At 39.3% G+C, this 21,865-nt stretch overlaps 1 protein-coding gene across 6 annotated transcripts in view; it reads left to right on the plus strand.

Moving 5' to 3' along the window:
* LOC105482802 (uncharacterized) overlaps window positions 1–21,865 on the plus strand; it is a 228,212-nt gene that overhangs the window by 100,595 nt on the left and 105,752 nt on the right. The window lies entirely within an intron of this gene.

The raw sequence follows: 21,865 nt of genomic DNA on the forward strand, positions 1-21,865 counted from the left end.
TTTTTTCCTACTAATTTTGAGTTTGGTTTACTCTTGCTTTTCTAGTTCTTTAAATGCATCATTAGGTTATTTATTGAAGTTTTTATTTTTTTATTTTTTATTTTTATTGAGGCAAGTTCTCATTTTGTTGCCCAGGCTGGAGTGCAGTGGCATGATCTTGGCTTACTGGAGCCTTGACCTCCCAGGTTCAAGCAATCCTCCCACCTCAGTCTCCTGAGTAGCTGGGACTACAGGTGTGCACCTCTGTGCTTGGCTAATTGTTTTGTATTTGTACAGACAGGATTTTACCATGCTGCTCAGGCTGGTCTCGAACTCCTGAGTTTGAGCAATATGCCTGCCTTGGCCTCCCAAAGTGCTGGGACTGCAGGCATGTGCCACTGCCCCACTCTTTTCTTTTTTGATGTAGACACCTATGACTATAAATTTCCTTTTTAGTACTGCTTTTGCTGTATCCCATAGGGTTTGGTATGGCGTGTTTCCATTATCATTTGTTTCAAGAAATTTGTCAATTTTCTTCTTAATTTCTTTATTGACCCACTAGTCATTCAGAAGCATATTATTTAATTTCAATGTGTTTTTATAGTTTTCAGAATTCCTCTTGGTATTGATTCCTAGTTTTATTCTTAGGTTAGGGAAGAGAATATTCTTGATGTTATTTCAATTTCTTGAATGTTTTAAGACTTGTACTGTGACCTAGTATATGGTTATCCTTGAGAATGATCCATCTACTGAGAAGAATGTGCGTTCGGTAGCCATGAGATGAAATGTTCTGTAAATATCTACTAGGTTCACTTGGTCTATAATGCAGATTAAGTTCAATTTTTCTTTGTTGATTTTCTGTCTGAAAGATCTGAAATTGAGGTGTTGACATCTCCAGGAATTATTGTATTGGGGTCTATCTCTTCCTCTAGCTCTAATAATACTTATTTTATATATCTGGGTATTCCTACAGTTGTTACATCCTCTTGCTGATTGACCCCTTAGTAATCATATAATGACATTCTTTGTCTCTTATGGTTTTTGTCTCAAAATCTATTTTGTCTGATGTAGGTATAACTACCATTACTCTTTTTTGGTTTCTATTGACATGGAATATCTTGTTACATCTCTTTACTTTCAGTCTATGTGTGTCTTTATAGGTGAAGCGCATTTCTTGTGTGCAACAGATCATGGAGGCTTGTTTATTATTATTATTATTTTACTTTAAGTACTGGTGTACAAGTACAGAATGTGTAGGTTTGTTACATAGGTATACGTGTGCCATGGTGGTTTGCTGCATGTGTGAAATTATCATCTATTAGCTATTTGTCCTAATACTCTTCCTCCCCTTGTCCCCCACCCCGACTGGCCCTGGTATGTGTTGTTCCCCTCCCTGTGTCCATGTGTTCTCATTGTTCAGCTCCCACTTATAAGTGAGAACATGTGGTATTTGGTTTTCTGTTCCTGTGTTAGTTTGCTGAGGATGATGGTTTCCAGCTTCTTCCATGTCCCTGTAAAGGACATGATCTCATTCCTTTTTAAGGCTGCATAGTATTCCATGTTGTACGTATATATCACATTTTCTTTATCTAGTGTATCATTGTTGGGCATTTGGATTGGTTCCTTGTCTTTGTTATTGTAAATAGTGCTGCAATAAACATATGTGTGAAGGTGTCTTTATAGTAGAATGATTTATAATCCTTTAGGTATATACCCAGTAATGGGGCTGCTGGATCAAATGGTAGTTCTGGCTCTAAATCCCTGAGGAATTGCCACACTGTCATCTACAATAGTTGAACTAATTTACATTCCCACCAACAGTGTAAAAGCATCCTTTTCTCCACAGCCTTGCCAGCATCTATTGTTTCTTGACTTTTTAATAATCACTATTCTGACTGGCGTGAGATGGTATCTCACTGTGGTTTTGATTTGCATTTCTCTAATCAGTGATGTTGAACTTTTTTTCATATGTTTATTGGCCACATAAATGTCTTCTTTTGAGAAGTGTCTGTTCATATCCTTTGCCCACTTTTTTGAAGAGGTTGTTTTTTTCTTGTGAATTTGTTTAAGTTCCTTGTAGATTCTGGATATGAGAATTTGTCAGATGGGTAGATTGCAAAAATTTTCTTCCATTCTGTAGGTTGCTTATTCACTCTGATGATAGTTTCTTTTGCTGCGCAGAAGCTCTTTAGTTTAATTAGATCCCATTTGTCAATTTTGGCTTTTGTTGTAATTGCTTTTGGTGTTTTCATCATGTAGTCTTTGCCTATGCCTATGTCCTGAATGGTATTGCCTAGGTTTTCTTCTAGGGCTTTTATGGTTTTGGGTTTTACATTTAAGTCTTTAATTCATCTTGAGTTAATTTTTGTATAAGGTGTAAGGAAGGGTCCAGTTTCAATTTTCTGCGTATGCCTAGCCATTTTCCTCACACCATTTACTAAACAGGGAATCATTTACCTATTGCTTGTTTTTGTCAGGTTTGTCAAAGATCAGATGGTTGTAGATGTGTGAGGTATCTGTTCTGTTCCATTGGTCTATATGTCTGTTTTGGTACCAGAACCATGCTGTTTTGGTTACTGTGGCCTTGTAGTATAGTTTGAAGTCAGGTAGCATGATGCCTCCAGCTTTGTTCTTTTTGCTTAGGATTGCCTTGACTATACAGGCTCTTTTTTGGTTCCATATGAAATTTAAAGTACTTTTTTCTAGTTCTGTGAATAATGTCAATGGTAGTTTGATGGGAGTAGCATTGAATCTATAAATTACTTTGGGTAGTATGGCCATTTTCACGATATTGATTCTTTCTATCAAGGAGGATGGAATATTTTTCCATTTGTTTGTGTTCTCTCTTATTTCCTTGAGCAGTGTTGTCAGTTCTCCTTGAAGAGGTCTTTTACATCCCTTGTTAGCTGTATTCCTAGGTATTTTATTCTCTTTGTAGCAATTGTGAATGGGAATGGGAATTGTTAATGGGAGTTCATTCATGATTTGGCTGTTTGCTTGTCTATCGTTGGTGTATAGGAATGCTTGTGATTTTGTATATTGGGCTGAGATAATGGGGTTTTCTAAATTCTCAATCATGTCATCTGCAAACAGAGACAACTTAACTTCCTCTCTTCCTATTTGAATACACTTTATTTCTTTCTCTTGCCTGATTGCCCTGGTCAGAATTTCCAATACTATGTTGAATAGGAGTATTGAGAGGGGGCGTCCTTTTCTTGTGCTGGTTTTCAAAAAGAATGCTTCCAGCTTTTGCCCATTCAGTATGATATTGGCTGTGGGTTTGTCATAAATGGTTCTTATTGTTTTGAGATATGTTCCATTAATACCTAATTTGTTGAGAGTTTTTAACATGAAAGGATGTTAAATTTTATCAAAGCCTTTTTCTGCATCTATTGAGATAATCATGTGGTCTTTGTCAGTGGTTCTGTTTATGTCATGGATTATGTTTATTGATTTGTGTAAGTTGAACCAGCTTTGCATCCCAAGGATGAAGCCGACTTGATCATGGTGGATAAACTTTTTGATGTGCTGTTGGATTCAGTTTGCCAGTATTTTGTTGAGGATTTCTGCATTGATGTTCACCAGGGATATTGGCCTGAAGCTTTCTTTTTTTGTTGTGTCTTTGCCAGGTTTTGGTATCAGGATGATGCTGGCTTCATGAAATGTGTTAGCAAGGAGTCCCTCCTTTTCAATTGTTTGGGATAGTTTCAGAAGGAATAGTACTAGCTCCTCTTTGTACCTTGGTAGAATTTGACTGTGAATCCATCCGGTTCTGGGGTTTTTTTTTTGGTTGGTAGGCTATTAATCACTGCCTCAACTTCAGAGCTTATTATTGGTCTATTCAGGGATTCAACTTCTTCCTGCCTTAGTCTTGGGAGGGTGTATGTGTCCAGGAATTTATCCATTTCTTCTAGATTTTCTTTTCTTTCTTTTTTTTAAATTTTTGCATTTTTTATTATTATTATCCTTTAAGTTCTAGGGTACATGTGCATAACGTGCAGGTTTGTTACATATGTATACTTGTACCATGTTGGTGTGCTGCACCCATCAACTCATCAGCACCCATCAACTCGTCATTTACATCAGGTATAACTCCCAGTGCAATCCCTCCCACCTCCCCCCTCCCCATAATAGGCTCCGGTGTGTGATGTTCCCCTTCCCAAGTTCAAGTGATCTCATTGTTCAGTTCCCACCTATGAGTGAGAACATGCGGTGTTTGGTTTTCTGTTCTTGCGATAGTTTGCTAAGAATGATGGTTTCCAGCTGCATCCATGTCCCTACAAAGGACACAAACTCATCCTTTTTTATGGCTACATAGTATTCCATGGTGTATATGTGCCACATTTTCTTAATCCAGTCTGTCACTGGTGGACATTTGGGTTGATTCTAAGTCTTTGCTATTGTGAATAGTGCCGCAATGAACATATGTGTGCATGTGTCTTTATAGCAGCATGATTTATAATCCTTTGGGTATATACCCAGTAATGGGATGGCTGGGTCATATGGTACTTCTAGTTCTAGATCCTTGAGGAATCGTCATACTGTTTTCCACAATGGTTGAACTAGTTTACAATCCCACCAACAGTGTAAAAGTGTTCCTATTTCTCCACATCCTCTCCAGCACCTGTTGTTTCCTGACTTTTTAATGATTGTCATTCTAACTGGTCTGAGATGGTATCTCATTGTGGTTTTGATTTGCATTTCTCTGATGGCAATCAGACAAGAGAAAGAAATCAAGGGTATTCAGTTAGGAAAAGTAGAAGTCAAATTGTCCCTTTTTGCAGATGACATGATTGTATATTTAGAAAACCCCATCATCTCAGCCCAAAATCTCCCTAAGCTGATAAGCAACTTCAGCAGTCTCAGGATACAAAATTAATGTGCAAAAATCACAAGCATTCTTATACACCGGTAACAGACAGAGAGCCAAATCATGAATGAACTTCCATTCACAATTGCTTCAAAGAGAATAAAATACCTAGGAATCCAACTTACAAGGGATGTAAAGGACCTCTTCAAGGAGAACTACAAATGACTGCTCAGTGAAATAAAAGAGGACACAAACAAATGGAAGAACATACCATGTTCATGGATAGGAAGAATCAATATCGTGAAAATGGCCATACTGCCCAAGGTAATTTATAGATTCAATGCCATCCCCATCAAGCTACCAATGAGTTTCTTCACAGAATTGGAAAAAAACTACTTTAAAGTTCATATGGAACCAAAAAAGAGCCCGCATTGCCAAGACAATCCTAAATCAAAAGAACAAAGCTGGAGGCATCACGCTACCTGACTTCAAACTATACTACAAGGCTACAGTAACCAAAACAGCATGGTACTGGTACCAAAACAGAGATATAGACTAATGGAACAGAACAGAGTCCTCAGAAATAATACCACACATCTACAGCCATCTGATCTTTGACAGACCTGAGAAAAACAAGAAATGGGGAAAGGATTCCCTATTTAATAAATGGTGCTGGGAAAATTGGCTAGCCATAAGTAGAAAGCTGAAAGTGAATCCTTTCCTTATTCCTTATACGAAAATTAATTCAAGATGCATTAGAGACTTAAATGTTAGACCTAATACCATAAAAACCCTAGAAGAAAACCTAGGTAATACCATTCAGGACATAGGCATGGGCAAGGACTTCATGTCTAAAACACCAAAAGCAATGGCAACAAAAGCCATAATTGACAAATGGGATCTAATTAAACTAAAGAGCTTCTGCACAGCAAAAGAAACTACCATCAGAGTGAAAAGGCAACCTACAGAATGGGAGAAAATTTTTGCAATCTACTCATCTGACAAAGGGCTAATATCCAGAACCTACAAAGAACTCAAACAAATTTACAAGAAAAAAACAAATAACCCCATCAAAAAGTGGGCAAGGGATATGGACAGACATTTCTCAAAAGAAGACATGCATACAGCCAACAGACACATGAAAAAATCTTCTAGATTTTCTAGTTGATTTGCACAGAGGTGTTTATAGTATTCTCTGATGGTAGTTTGTATGTGGGGTCAGTGGTGATGTCTTCTTTATCATTTTTTTATTGTGTCTATTTGATTCTTCTCTCTTTTCTTCTTTATTAATCTAGCTAGCAGTCTATTTACTTTGATATTTTTTTCAAAAAACCAACTCCTGGATTCATTGATTTTTTTTGAAGGACTTTTCCTATCTTTATCTCTTTCAGTTCTGCTCTGATCTTAGTTATTTCTTGTCTTCTGCTAGCTTTTCGATTTGTTTGCTTTGCTTCTCTAGCTCTTTTAATTTTGATGTTAGGCTGTTGATTTAAGATCTTTCTAGTTTTCTGATGTAGGTATTTAGTGCTATAAGTTTCCCTGGTAACACTGCTTTAGCTGGGTCCCAGAGATTCTGGTACATTGTTTCTTGTTCTCACTAGTTTCAAAGGACTTTTTGATTTCTGCTTTAATTTCATTATTTACCCAGGAGTCATTCAAGAGCAGATTGTTACATTTCCATGCAGTTGTGTGGTTTTGAGTGAGTTTCTTAATCCCGAGTTCTAATTTGATTGCACTGTTGTCTGAGAGACTTTTTGTTATGATTTCAGTTCTTTTGCATTTGCTGAGGAGTGTTTTACTTCCAATTATGTGGTCGATTTTGGAATAGGTGCCACGTGGCACTAAGAAAAATGTGCATTCTGTTGATTTGGCATGGAGAGTTCTGTAGATGTCTATTAGATCCACTTGATCCAGAGCTGAGTTCAAGTCTTGAACATCGTTGTTAATTTTCTGTCTTGTTGATCTGTTTAATATTGACAGTGGGGTGTTAAAGTCTCCCACTATTATTGTGTGGGAGTCTAAGTCTCTTTGTAGGTCTCTAAGAACTTGTTTTATGCATCTGGGTGCTCCTGTATTGGGTGCATATATATTTAGGATAGTTAGCTCTTCTTGTTGAATTGGTCCCTTTACCATTATGTAATGCCCATCTTTATCTATTTTGGTCTTTGTTGGTTTAAAATCCGTTTTGTCAGAGACTAGGGTTGCAACCCCTGTTTTTTTTTTTTTTTTTTCTTTCCATTTGCTTGGCAAATTTTCCTTGGTAAATTTTTAAGAAAATCCATTCAGCCACTCTATGTCTTTTGATTGGAGAGTTTAGTGTATTTACATTCAGTGTTATTATTGATAAGAAGGACTTACTCCTGCCATTTTGTTATTTGTTTTCTGGTCTTTTTCTTCTTTCCTTCCTTCCTGTTTTCCTTTCAGTGAAGGCGACTTTCTCTGGTGGTATGATTTAATCTTTTGTTTTTGTGTATCTGTTGTAAGTTTTTTGATTTGAGGTTACCGTAAGGCTTGCAAATACTATCTTATAACCCATTATTTTAAACTAATGACAACTTAACACTGCCTGCACAAACAAACAAGGAAAAAGAAAAGTAATAAAAACTCTACACTCTAACTCCATCCCCGCTGCTTTTTAACTTTTCCTTGTGTCTATTTATATCTTATTGTAATGTCTATACGTTGAAAAGTTGTTGTAGTTATTATTTTTGATTGGTTCATATTTAGTCTTTCTACATAAGACATGAGTAATTTACATACCACAGTTAACAGTGTTACATTATTTGTGTTTTTCTGTGCTTACAATGACCAATGAATTTAGTATCTTCAGATAATGTCTTATTGCTCATTAATATCCTTTCCTTTCTGGTTGAAGAAATTCCTTTAGCATTTCTTGTAGGGCAAGTCTGGTGTTGATGAAACACTTCAACTTTTGTTTGTTTGGGAAAGTCTTTATTTCTCCTTTATGTTTGAAGGATATTTCTGCTGTATATATTATTCTAGTGTAAACGTTTTTTTTTCCTTCAGCACTTTAAGTATGTTATGCCACTCTCTTCTGGCCTGTGAAGTTTATACTGAAAAGTCTGCTGCCAGATATATTGGAGCTCCATTGTATGTCATTTATTTCTTTTCTCTTGCTGCTTTTAGGCTATCTTTTTTATGCTTGATCTTCAGGAGTTTGATTATTAAATGCTTTGATGTAGTCTTATTTGAGTTAAAGCTACTTGGTGTTCTATAACTTTCTTGCACTTGCATATTGATATATTTCCCTAGATTTGGAAAGTTCTCATTTATTATTTCTTTTGTTGTTGTTGTTGTTTTTGAGACAGGGTCTGATTCTGTCTCCCAGACTGGAGTGCAGTGGCACAATCTCATCTCATTGCAACCTCCATCTCCTGGGTTCAAATGATTCTCATGCCTCAGCCTCCTGAGTAACTGGGATTACAGGAGCACACCACCTCGCCTGGCTAATTTTTGTATTTTTTTCATAAGGATGGGGTTTCACCATGTCGGCCAGGCTGGTCTTGAACTCCTGACCTCATGTGATCTACCTGCCTCAGCCTCCCAAAGTGCTGGGATTACAGGCATGAGCCATCATGCCCAGCCCCATTATTGTTTCTCTGAATAAACTTTCTACCTCTATCTCTGTCTTTATCTCCTCTTTAAGGCCAGTAACTCTTAGATTTACCCTTTGAGGTTATTCTCTAGGTCTTCAAGGTATGCTTCATTCTTTTTGCTTTTGTCTCTTCTAACTGTATGTTTTCAAATAGCATGTCTTCAAGCTCACTAATTCTTTCTTCTCTTGGACCAGTTCTGCTATAAAGAGACTCTGATGTGTTTTTCAGTATGCCAACTGCATTTTTCAACTCCAAAATTTCTGTTTGATTCTTTGAAATTATTTCAATCTCTTTGTTAAATTTATCTGATATAATCTGAATTCCTTCTGTGTTATCTTGAATTTCTTTGAATTTCCTCAAAACAGATTTTGAATTCTTTGTCTGAACAGTCACATGTTTCTCCAGGTTGGTCTTTGGTTCTTTATTTAGTTTGTTTGGTGAGGCTATGTTTTCCTGGATAGTCTTGATGCTTGTGGATGTTAATTGGTGTCTGGGAGTTGAAGAATTATGTGTTTACTCTAGTCTTCACTGTCTGGGCTTGTTCATACCTGTCCTTCTTAGGAAGGTTTTCCAGGTATTCAAAGGGACTTGGGTGTTGTGATATAATATCTGTATTAGGGGCACCCCAAGGCCAGTAATACTGTAGTTCTTGCAGACTCATAGAGGTACTGCCTTGGTGGTTTTGGATAAGGTCTGGAAGAATTCTCTCAATTACCAGGAAGAGACTCTTGTTCTCTTCCCTTACTTTCTCCCAAACAGAGTCTCTCTCTCTCTCTCTCTCTCTGTCTCTGTCTCTCTGTGCTGAGCCACCTGGAGCTGGGGTGGGTTGACATGAACAGCCATGTAGCCACTACCATTGGGACTATGCTGGGTCAGACCTTAAGCCAGCATAGCACTGGGTCTTGCCCAAGGCCCGCTGTAACCATTACATGGCTATCACCTATATTTGCTCAAAGCTTTAGGGCTCTACAATCAGCAGGTGGCAAAGCTAGACAGGCTTGTACCCTTCCCTTTAGAGCCACGAGTTCCCCCAGGCCCTGGGTGGGGTGGACCTAGAGATGCCTTCAGGGCAGTAGTTTCCCCTCTAGCCCAGGACATAAAATGCCATCCAAGAGCCAATAGCTGGTATCAGGGACCCCAAGAGACTGCTTGGTGCTCTACCCCACTGTGGCTCAGTTGTTACTTAAGGTGCAAGACAAAGTTCCCTTTGCTTTTCTGTCTGCTTTTATCAAACAGAAGGAGTCTTTCATTATAGCCACCATATCTGGGAATGTGCTGGGTTTCACCTGAAGCCAGTAGAGCTCAGAGTCTCACCCAAAGTGTATGACCTGGGTATTGCTGCTCATTCTTCAGAGCCCAAGAGCTCTGTGGTCAGCAGGTGACAATGCTGCCAGGCCTGGGTCCTTCCCTTCAAGGCAATAGGTTCCCTTCTGGTGCAAACTGTGTCTAGGTATGTTGTCTGAAAGCTAGGGCCTGAAATGGGGACCTCACAACTCTGCCTTGTGCCCTGTCCTACTGTGGCTGAGTTGATATCTGGGATGCAAAACTCCTCTTTACTGTTCCCTCTCCTCTGGCAGTAGAAGGAAGAAGTTACTTTTATTGCTGCAAGCTGGACTGCCTTGGGTTGTGGGAGGGTTGGTGCAGGCTCTTCCTTAGCTGCCCTGGTTGGTGTCTCACTAGTCTGCATGTGCCCAACATCCCCTGGCTCTGAGCCCAGCACACTAGTAGTTGCCTAGGAACTGCAGTCCCTGTGGCCAAGATTGCCTTTCAGATTTATTTAGAACCCCAGAGCAGTTTAGCTTGTGGTGGTGAGGCTTGTCAAAACTTAATTTCCAACAACTAGGATGGACAATTCTTCTCTTGCTGGGGTTGGTTTACATAGTCCCTCCATTGGTGGGCATCAGCTGAGTTTAGCCTGGTTTTGCTTTCTGCCATGACACGGTAGCACTGAGTTGTTGCGGGAAGTCAGGGACCCTGAATGGAGGGACCGGCTGAAGCCATGGCAGAAGAACATAAACTGTGACGATTTCGTGGAGATTTATTAGTTCCCCAAATTAATACCTTTATACTTTCTTACACCTGTCTTTACTGCAATCTCTAAACATAAATTGTGAAGATTTCATGGACACTTATCACTTCCCCAGTCAATACCCTTGTGATTTCCTAAGCCTGTCTTTACTTTAATCTCTTAATCCCATCATCTTTGTAAGCTGAGGAGGATGTATGTTGCCTCAGGACCCTGTGAGGATTGCATTAACTGCACAAATTGTTTGTAGAGCATGTGTACTTGAACAATATGAAGTCTGGACGCCTTGAAAAAACAACAGGATAATAGCAATGTTTAGGGAACAAGGGAGATAACCTTAAGCTCTGACTGCCAGTGAGCTGGGAGAAACCGAGCCATATTTCTCTTCTTTCAAAGCAAATAGGAGAAATATTGCTGAATTCTTTTTCTCAGCAAGGAACATCCCTGAGAAAGAGAATGGTCCCTGAGGGTAGGCCTCTGAAATGGCCCCTTTGGGTGCTGCTGTCTTTTATGGTCGAAGACAAAGGGATGAAATAAGCCCTGGTCTCCTATAGCTCTCCCAGGCTTATTAGGATGAGGAAATTCCCGCATAATAAATTTTGGTCAGACCCGTTGTCTGCTCTCAAACCCTATCTCCTGATAAGGTGTTATCAATGACAATGCGTGCCCAAAACTTCATTAGCAATTTTAATTTCGCCCCTTCCTGTGGTCCTGTGATCTCGCCCTGCCTCCATTTGCTTTGTGATATTTTATTACCTTGTGAAGCATGTGATCTCTGTGACCCACACCCTATTCGTACACTCTGCTTTTGAAAATTGCTAATAAAAACTTGCTGGTTTTATGGCTCAGGGAGCATCACGGGACCTGCTGACATGTGATGTCTCCCCTGGACACCCAGCTTTAAAATTTCTCTCTCTTGTACTCTTTCCCTTTGTTTCTCAGACCAGCCGATGCTTAGGGAAATAGAAAAGAACCCACGTTGAATATCGGGGGTGGGGTTTTCCCCAATACTGAATCCAGTGCAGATTCCCACAATCACTGGGCGATCTCCCTGCCCCAAATGCATGAATTCTCTGTGCCACATGGCTGCTGCCAGGGGATGGGGAGAGGTGGCATTGGTGATTCAAGACTATCTTTCCTACTCTCTTCAGTGCCTCTTTCAGCCACATGAAATTAAAACCAGGTGCTGTGATTGCTCATGTGCCTTTTTGTTCTTAAGAAGGTGCTTTTTTGTGTGTAGATAGTTGTTAAATTTGGTGTTCCTGAGTGGGGGATGATTGGTGAAGGCTTCTATTCAGCCATCCTGCTCTGCCCTCCAGTGATTTTTTTTTTTTCACATCCAATATCTTATTGATCTTCTTAGCAACTGATAAGGTAAGCAGACAGATGGTATTATTAATATTATGCATATAAGGAAATCTATGTCTTTTTCCTGCCTAAAACTCTGAAATGGCTTCTTGCTGCACCTAGGATAAAGTTCAAAACTGTCCTTCTGATGTGCAAGGCCCCGTGTGATATGGCTTGCTCCCTGTGTCTCTACTTTTCTCTTACTATGTAGCCTTCCTTTAGTTCTACGAACATACTAAGTGTCTTCCCTTTTTGGAATTTTCAAGTATAAAGTTCTTTCTGTCTATAAATCTCTCTCCCCCTTTTCATCTTGTTAAGTTTCATCTGTTCTTTATATCTCAACTTAAATGCCATTTCCTCAAGGAATTTCAGGCATCCTAGGCTAGGTTAGGGCCTTCTGTTCTACATACTCATGACACTGTGGCTTTACTCCTCGGAACACCTATCACAATTGTTAGTCAAACAATTATTTATATCATGACTTGTTTAATGTCTGCTTTCACCATTAGGTTCTAATCTTCATGAGGATTGGGGCTGCCTGTCTTCCTTATTCTTTCTGCTCAGAATTGAGTGCAATTTCTGAAACACTCCCAAGCACTGTACCATATTTGTTAAATGAATAAATAAAGTAAGTAATACAAAGTCACATAAAAAAGCTAAACTAAGAAGTCTAGATTCCTGGTTCAGTAGTTCTTCCAAGTTTATAAGGCAGTAGATTGATAATATTGATGATGTGAAGTTTTAAGAATTTGTAATTATTTCTCAGTAGAAACTGAATGAAATAGTAGGCAATGAATTTTTATCATTTTATGAAAGAAGAAAGATATAAAATTTAACAATAATGTTGATTTCATAGAATGGGAAAATATGTTTACAAAGTAATAAAACAGCTGTTTAAGTAAATAACTACAAAGATACAGAGTATAGGTATTTATATGGTCTAGATGACTTTTTAGTTTTAACGTAAGTTTTTGAAAGACAACTTGGAAATTGAAATTGTGGATTAAACATTAGGGCAGCCATGTGAGTTTTGTTTTTCAAAGTTATAAAATCTCAGTTTATAAAAAGCCTTTGCATCCAGGTGTGGTGACACGTGCCTGTAGTCCCAGCTACTTGGGAGGCTGAGGCAGGAGAATCAGTTGAGCCCAGGAATTTGAGGCTATAGTGAGCTATGATTGCACCTGTGAATAGCCATTACACTTCAGTCTGGGCAACATAGTGAGATCCCATATCTAAAAAAAGCCTTTGTTGTAAAAAGAGTATATCAAGGAAAGATTGGCCACTCTAGGTACAGTTGTTACAGGTCAGATTCTCTGGGAAGAAAGTTCAGAGATTAGCATGCAGAAAGTTTACTAGGGAATGTTCTTGGATCAACACCTATAAGGGAATAAAGAAGGCAGGATGATTGAGAGAGAAAATTTGAACTGTATTGTAGTCACAACAGATATCTCAGCTGACTCTCAGGAACTATGGAGCTAAAATGGCCCTGCGCCAAAGGCAGTGAGCCTTTGTAGCCCTGTATTGATCAGTCATTTGATACCAGTTGCCCTGGGAAGGGAGCATGACATTGGAAGAGGTGGCTGTCATTAGCTGAGGGCAGTATCTTGAGGAACGATATTGAGGAACAGCTGTGAACAGTCCGTCACTAATACTCATGGTAGCTGGGGGAATGAGTATTTCTGGCCTGAAGCGAAGGGGTGATCTGGACAGTGCATTAAATGTCTATTAATGTTTACTGCTTGTGCTGCTCAGATCCATTTGCCGGTAAAAGTTCTGGGAACAACTCCTTCAGGTTTTTGGTGGGTTTCTTTTCTGGGTGAAAACTTTTAAGAAAGATTACTGGGATGTATCCCACTGCTGCAGCTGGTCTTGAGACTGGACAGAATCCAGCTCATGATGGACAGTTCTGACAGCATGGTTATTTACTGTTCTGTGGACCATGCTTTCATTTCCACCAGGGCCCAGTAGCATGTCAAAAGCTGTGTTTTTTGGAAGGTACCTAATTTTCCACTGCTGGTGGTATGCCTTTGCTCTAGAATGCTAGGGAAATTTTTTTTTTTTTTTTTTTTTTTTTTTTTGAGACAGAGTCTTCCTCTGTCGCCCAGGCTAGAGTGCAGTGGCGCGATCTTGGTTCACTGCAACCTCCGCCTCCCGGGTTCAAGCCATTCCCCTGCTTCAGCCTCCCGAGTAGCTGGGACTACAGGCACCCGCCACTACACTCAGCTAATTTTTGTATTTTTAGTAGAAACGGGGTTTCACCATGTTGGCCAGGGTGGTCTTGCTCTCTTGACTTTGTGATTTGCCTGCCTTTGTAGAATGCTAGGATTCTTTTCTCTTTTTTTGAGATGAAGTCTCGCTCTGTTGCCCAGACTGGAGTGCAGTGGCACGATCTTGGCTCACTGAAACCTCTGCCTCCCGGGTTCAAGCAATTCTCCTGCCTTAGCCTCATGAGTAGCTGGGATTACAGGTGCCTGCCACCACACCCAGCTAGTTTTTGAATTTTTAGTAGAAACAGGGTTTCACCATGTTGGTCAGGCCGGTCTCGAACCTGACCTCGTGATCCGTCCGCCTTGGCCTCCCAAAGTGCTGGGATTACAGATGTGAGACACCAGGCCCGGCCAAATGCTAGAATTCTTAATTGTGATTCCCATATTATGGCTTGCTGTTAGCTCCACACAGTGTTTCTTCCCATCACAAATACCTGTAAGCCCATAGAGTCTGTTGTGTTCTATTGCCCAAGTGGCAGGACTGTTTGTATCATGACCTGGACTTGCTGCAGAACACTTTCCAGCACTGGGTTGCCTTTAAAATTGTCAGCCTTTTGTGCTTTCTGGTAAATAGGTTAGAGTAATATTCTCAAGTGTAGAATATGCTTCCTCCAGAACTCAAGAAGCCAGCCAGACATTTTACTTCTTTCTTTGTGGTGGGAGGCAGGAGATGCAATTTCTTCTTTCATTTTAAGAGGATGTCCCAGAATGATCCCAGGTCATTGGACCCCCCCCCCAATATTTTACTGATGTTGCAGACCTTTTAATCTTTGTAGGGCTTCCCTTTGCCCATTAGAGTGATACATTTGTTTTTAACATAATATCAAAATTGTATTTTCTTCATAATAAAACAAAAGATGATTCTTAGAACTGGATATCACCTGGCCCTTTGTTTTCTTATTTCCTCCCAGTTCAAAATGCTTGCATCTCTTCACAACCAGCATTCTCTTAGATCTGCAGCTGGTCTCAACACACTGAAGCCTCAGCACAATCTTCTTTGCACTTTTAGCCTTTTTCTAGAAAACCAGCTTAGTCTGCCCACCATAGCCACTCTGCTGCCTGTCATAATGTCACTTTTCCTGGGCATAAGGAGAATCCTTGCCCTTCTTGTACTGTATCACTTTGTGGGGTTGGTGCTTGCCATACTTCTTACAGAATGTCGGGTGGGTTTTAAGAATGTTTGCCATGTTTGTTGGAGCACAGTCAGCATGGAAAGCCAACGTGTTATTTATTTTACTAAAGCTTCCAACATGCTTGTTACTTCTTGATATTCTGGCCCAATTTGCATATCATTGATATAGCAGACCAATGTGACGCTCTACAACACAGCAGCATGATCCAGGTCTCTTTATACCACATTGTTGTATAGAGTAAGGGAGTTAAGTTAGCTCTTGGGCAAGGTTGTGCATGTACACTGTTGTGAGAACTATTTCTGATAGAGATGGAAAAGAATGCATAAGCCAGATCAATGGCTGCACATCATGTACTAGAGGCTGTAAATCTGCTGTAGCACCTGGCACAGTAGCTGCAATGAGGGCTAGTACTTGATTGAGTTTGTGGTAGTTTACAGTTATCCTTCAGGATCTACCTGATTTTTCAGGGGCTAGACTGGTAAATTGAATGGAAATTAGGTGGTGACACCACCCCTAAGTCCGTTAGGTCTTTAAGGGTGGCACAAACATCTTTCAGTTTCCTCAAGATGCAATATTGTTTTTGATTTACTTTCTTGGCTGGCCAAGAAACTAATGCTAAGGTTGTGCAACTACCAAAAAAGTCTTCTCCAATTGGAGTACCCACTGGGAGAGTCTATGGATTCAGTGGACCGTCTGTGAGCTGGAGTCTTTTTTTTTTTTTCAAACCATGTCTCCACTCTAATAGAGGGTAGTGACTGATGCTTTGAGTTCTTAGGTATAAATGTCAGCATGGACCCCGGATCCAACAGTCTTCAAAATATTTGAAATTACCCTGTCCCCAGTATATGGTTGCCTGAGTAAATGGCTATAGGTCCCTTTTGGACTGGGGAATCATTACCATGTATACTTGCATGGTGTTGCAGAGCCTTCCTCCTGGGGACCCAGCATCTCCTTCAGTCAGTCAGTTCTGGGCCTCAAAACTGGCTCAGGTACAGAAACTGGGCAAAGGATTGGCCTTCTTATGTACACACAGCCTCCCGATCATCCATCTCTGATTTCTTTTGGTTATGTGAATTGAGCAGTACCCTTGTTGCCATCCCATTTATATTTCCCTTAGGAATGCTATATTCTATTAATGATCTCCATAGTGCTCTGTGAGTCAGACCCTCCAGCCTGCCATTCCAATCTTGAGTGTTCACCTTACTTCTGATGGCTATGTTCCACTACCTGGTCTCCATTATTTTAGGATTTTATCATCCAGTCTGCTATCAAGGGGCCCAGTTTTATAATGGAATTTATTTCTGTCAGCCCTGGCCAACAGAACACAGCCACTACTGAACTTCTCAGTGGTGCTGGTGTCCCTGTTGCTAGTGCATTTCTTATTGTTTTGGTAAACGGAGTCCTCTGGGCCTTGCAGCAGGCCAAAGCCAGCTGGTGGTTTTTCTGGCCTTACTTAGTATATGTATGCTAGTATACCCATTTTTCTAAGTCCTTTGATCCCTCTTCTACCATCTGCCATGGCAATTGGAGCATTCTTTACTAGATTTTGTTTTCTCTAAAGTTCAAAGGATCATCCTAGTAGTGTGCTAATACGAATTTTCAGGGTCTTTACCAGGATGTATAATCCTAACGAGGGCTTCAAAATAAGTAACTTTTCATTTATCCAACTGCATGTTCTACCTCCTTTGATCCAGCACTCTCAGCATCCAAGCCTATATGTACTTTCTTGCCTCCTATTGGTACATGTTGTCTAGATTCTGCAGCTCTTTGCAGATACCGTCTCTTTCTGCTCAGCAGGCCCAGCTCAACATCAACTATGTTTTGTTGTGACTTAATATGAGATAATCATTGAATAGCCAGGGAGACAAGTTGGGGGAATGTTCTGAGGGGATCCATGCTGTCTTGCAAGGATGGAGCCTGTATATCATCTTCAAGCAGAGGGGAAATGCTAGATTTTTATAGGGAGGAGTGGGTTACTTCTGGAAGTCCAGAGAGTTCAGGAGAACTTGGTGATTCATGATTTTCAAAGATATGCTATTCCATATCTCAGGGTCTCATTTCTTCCAAATCAGAATCTTGGCCTTGGCATAGTGACTTGGAGGAAACAAGAATTCAACTCTGCTACTTGTAAAATTCAGGTTCTGATCCTCAGCTTTTTGTCCCTTGACTGAAGGAGATGAGACTCTTTATATGCAGGATTGAGGGGCTCCGACTTTGATAATTAGCCTTCAATTGCTGATTAATCACCTTCAGCCTTTCATTATCTTTCTCCAAAATCACTGATTGCCCCAAGAAATAGCCTTCACTATCCTTACACTTGCCATTTCTCCCATATTTCTCAAGTGCATGAGGCATTACATCTACCAGTCATTTTCTTTCAGTGGATTACCATTTCAGTTCTCCAGTGGTGGAAATTTTAACAATAGCACCACTGACACATGTCAGGGGCCATTTATGCTCCATCTACCATAAGTGAGGAGATCAACAACAACTGGTCAGTTGGCAATTTGGCTCAAAATCCCATTTAAGAACTTTCTTTCTTGTCCCGTGAGATTAATGTCTATGACAGAGTGAGGAAGCAGGATTGGACAGTCAGTTTGAGTTCAGGGGCTGGGATGGTCTACGCATGAGGGGGGCACTGTTGGCTCCGCAATGAGGCTTGGACTTTGCACCCATGCGTAGATTAGTCGTTGGATGTAGGTTGCTCCTGGGGAGGGAGAATCACCTTGGGTGAGGTGGTATCTGGGTGATGTACTACAGTGTTCACTATGACAGCCTTTCATTTTCCACACAGTGTCCTTCTCTGCCTTCCTCCTCTTAACAATTAGGATGGGTACAAGAATGACTAATAAGTTGTTGTCCATGTTGACTCCCCTTTGAAAACTATCCTGAAAAGTTAAAAATATGCCAGGCTAAGTTGTTTCCTTGTAATGTAAATACTCTAAGTGCTTACGGGCAACTGGATCTGCCAATCGATTTTATAGGCTTTGCAAATGTGAGGTGCTAAAAAAAGTATTTGTTGCATAATTAAATGAACAAATAACCAAGTGCCTACTGTATATCTGTGGTAAATCATTCCTTTAACCACAATGATTGGTAAAGAGCTGAAATTAGATTCAGAAATCACCCAGATGGAGTTATATGATCTTTAATTCTTCCTTGGGTAGAATGGAAACAGAAAGAGAACTGCATTCAGACTTATTAGGCCTGGATACATGTTTTGACTCAGTTATTCATTATCACAGGCTGTGGGAACTTGAGCAAATTACTTAACTTCCATGAGCTTTAGTCCCTTTATCTATATATTTAGTGCAATACCTGTCCTGTTTTCCTTAGAGTGTTCTTATGAGAATTAACATGAAATATTAGTAGCTAAAACATTAAAAGCTACAGAACATTATTATTATTATTACTACTACCAATATTGGTAATTCCTTTGCCTGTTGTAAGAAGTAGGAATGAGTCAGGGAACACAGAAATGGCCAAAATTTAAAGAAGGAGAATAGGAAGCTTGCACAAATAACTTCAAACTATGAATTATAAAAAATTAGCATGCAAATGGATGTTCCTAGCAGATGGTTTTGGGGCCATTTGTTATGTCTTAGTTTTTTAGTGGGAATAATATAAAAGAATGACTAAATATTTGATTATTCAGTTAAACGTGTATTTGTAATATTCATCTTTGTATTAAATTGAATCTCTTGCAGCATTTTCTTTTATATCGTCTTTATCATTCACAACTTCTGTTTCTCCTATGCGTCATATAATGAGGCTCATTGTCAAAAGGGTGTTTATCTGGTGTTGATTTTTATCAATCTCTGTTAATTGTTCAGAGATGAGTACTCCATGCATGTGTTATGTTACATTATTTCTTTAAACCATACCATTAAGATTATGGATTTGGGTATCAATGAACATCAAATACCTTCATTGAAGGAACTGTTTTATATCCTCATACAAAGACCTTATGTTATGCAATAGCAAGTAATAATAAAAATCATTGTTTCGAAAATACCTTTGTTGACCCTGAAGCATGGATTTTTTTGATTGGTCAGTATTCCACATGTTCTTTCCAACTTGTTTAAACTGTTACTTGTGTGATGGAACTATAAATAAAATAATATATATTTAATATATTGTGTATACACTATACACTATACACTCCATGCCAAACCATTGATAGGCAGTATATGTATATATAGTCATATATACCTAAAGATATATATATATATTTTTAAATAAATTATTCAATGCCATGTGTCTGGATTATCAAAGGTAGAATTCTACGGTCACCTTTTTCATCCTTGCCTTTTTTTTCCTGTCTTGTTTTGAGACACAGAAATCAGGTAGGAGAATAGAGCAGTTCAGTTTGTGTTATAAGTTGACAAACTTGCTTCACCCACCAGAATACGTTAGCAACATGTTTATTTTCTTGATTTGATTTCCATTAACCTAAAACATTCCGTGAAAAAGAAATGTGTTCAGCACAACTCAGGTTCATCACCCACCATGAACACAATCACCACGGGCTACTTAAAAACAGGAAATAAATGTTCCTATCCCCAGGATCTCAAAGCCTAGTAAATGACTAATAAATAACTACAAAAAAAGACAGGCAGAAGGCAGGCCTCCTGAGAGCCTCAGGAGGAGTTTCAACTAGTTGATGGAATCAGGTAGAAGAAGATATTAATTTATACTGTGTGGGGTAGGGGTGAGGTGTGGGAAAACATCTTGTGGTAGAGTTTAGGATAAACCTAGATGGTCATCCTTAACCATTATTGTGTCTAATGACCTGTTCTCAAAATAATGTTTGGAATGTATAAAATGAAAGAGAAAGGATTATAATTGAAACCAACTGTATCAAAATAGCTATTGAAATATTAAAAAATTGTGATATAATAATAAGTACACTTCTTTACTAAGGCATTAAATAAAAAATTTCATTTGCAGGTGTAATAACTATTGTGATTTTAAAGTAGTAATGAGCATAAGTAATAATTCAAGATACCTGTAATGACTATAATGTGATATGGATATATCTGTGATTTCTATTTGTGACAAAGTCTTATGTGCTTCTAATATTTTTATTGTTTGTTGCCTAGATTCACAGTAAAAAGAAATACTACATTTCAGTTAGGAATTATTGGAAATGGAAATGTAATTTTTCTCCCATCCAAATCACAAATCTCTTAATTTTACCTCTGGACCCTTGGGGGTCTATGGAGTACAGGTTTAGAACCACTCGCCTAGAGGATGAATAGGACATTGATAGGGAAATAGAGAAGTGTGAGAGGGGAGGACCTTCCCAGTATGGTAGAACAACGTTGTTGGGGATGGGGCAGCAGAGGGCGTGTTTGAGGAGTAAAGAGGTATGTCTAGAGGCTGTGTGAATGGAGTGTGCACTGTGTGGGGCAGTATGAAAAAATGACAGATGCATAGGAAAAGGGGAGATCATGGGGCTCTCTCAGAGGCCTTGGCAGGCCAGAAGGAGGAATTGCACCAGTGAAGAGCCATCAGTGTTGTCTTTGAGCAGGAAACTGACATAAATATGTTGTTTTAGGGAAGTAATTTGCAGCATAATGGGAGTTGTGTTAAAAAGGCTTGAAGCAGGAAGCCTCTTAGCAGCTTATTACATTGGTCAGGAGAAATATATTGAGAGCTTGAACTAATTCAGTACAAGTGGAAAAGAGAAGAGGTAAGCAAAAGACTATAGATAGGCAGACTGAAAGGACTTGGCAACGGGAGAATAGGGTGGGGGATGCAAAAGTGAGGAGAAAAGCTGATTCTAAGTGCTTAACTTGTCATACAGGGATGATGGTGAAGCAATGAACCAATACAGAGAACACAGCAAGAAGGGTAAATTTGTGACAGAGGACTAATAAATTCTTTTTGGGTATATTGAAAGTTGAGGTATTCATGAGCTTTTCATGTGGAAATGTTCAGCAGGCAGCGAAAGTGAATCTAGAATCTGGACAAAAGTTCAAGAATGAAAATGCAGATTTGGTAATCATAATGAGAACAGCTGAAATCAAGGGAGTGAAAGAAATTGCCAAAGAAGGGCAAAGGTGCTGAAGACTGAATGTTGTTTGACTTCTCGGCTGTGCAAAATACGTTTCAAGAACTGCTTAGCAATTTTGCACAGTTAGTCCTTACTTCTTTAGTTGCATAAAGTGAATAATGTGCCTATTTTGTTTCTGATACTCTGCTTTTTCAAAGATCAATAAGATATTGGCCTGCTTTCAAGGAATTAATATTTTGAGTAGAGAAGCTGATATATGAACAAATAAATATAATTAAGCACAATAATAGAATTATGTACACACTAGAGAATGATACAGAGAAGGGCAGGATTAACTTCAACTGGGGTGGGAGTAGGGAAGGCCTCCTAGAGAAGGCGACAACTGATTTGGGTTTTGAGAGTTGAACAGTAGTTTGCCAGGTGGGAAAGGTGTTTTAATTAGTGGGGATGAACTGTGCAAAAGACTGGTGTATCCAATGAACTGCTTTCCTTCTGTTGTTTCTTGTGACTAATCCCCAACTTGTGTTACACAAGATTTAAATGTTGGCAAGACCTGAAATCCTTTCTCTCTGTGAGTCGCCCCTCTCCTCATCTTAATCTTAAACAAGACCCCTCAAATTTGGCCATGAAACAATTTTGTGCTTGATCTAATCTTTTAAGTTGAAGT

This window comes from Macaca nemestrina, chromosome 1 (assembly GCF_043159975.1).
Source record: "Macaca nemestrina isolate mMacNem1 chromosome 1, mMacNem.hap1, whole genome shotgun sequence".
Classification (NCBI taxonomy): domain Eukaryota; kingdom Metazoa; phylum Chordata; class Mammalia; order Primates; family Cercopithecidae; genus Macaca; species Macaca nemestrina.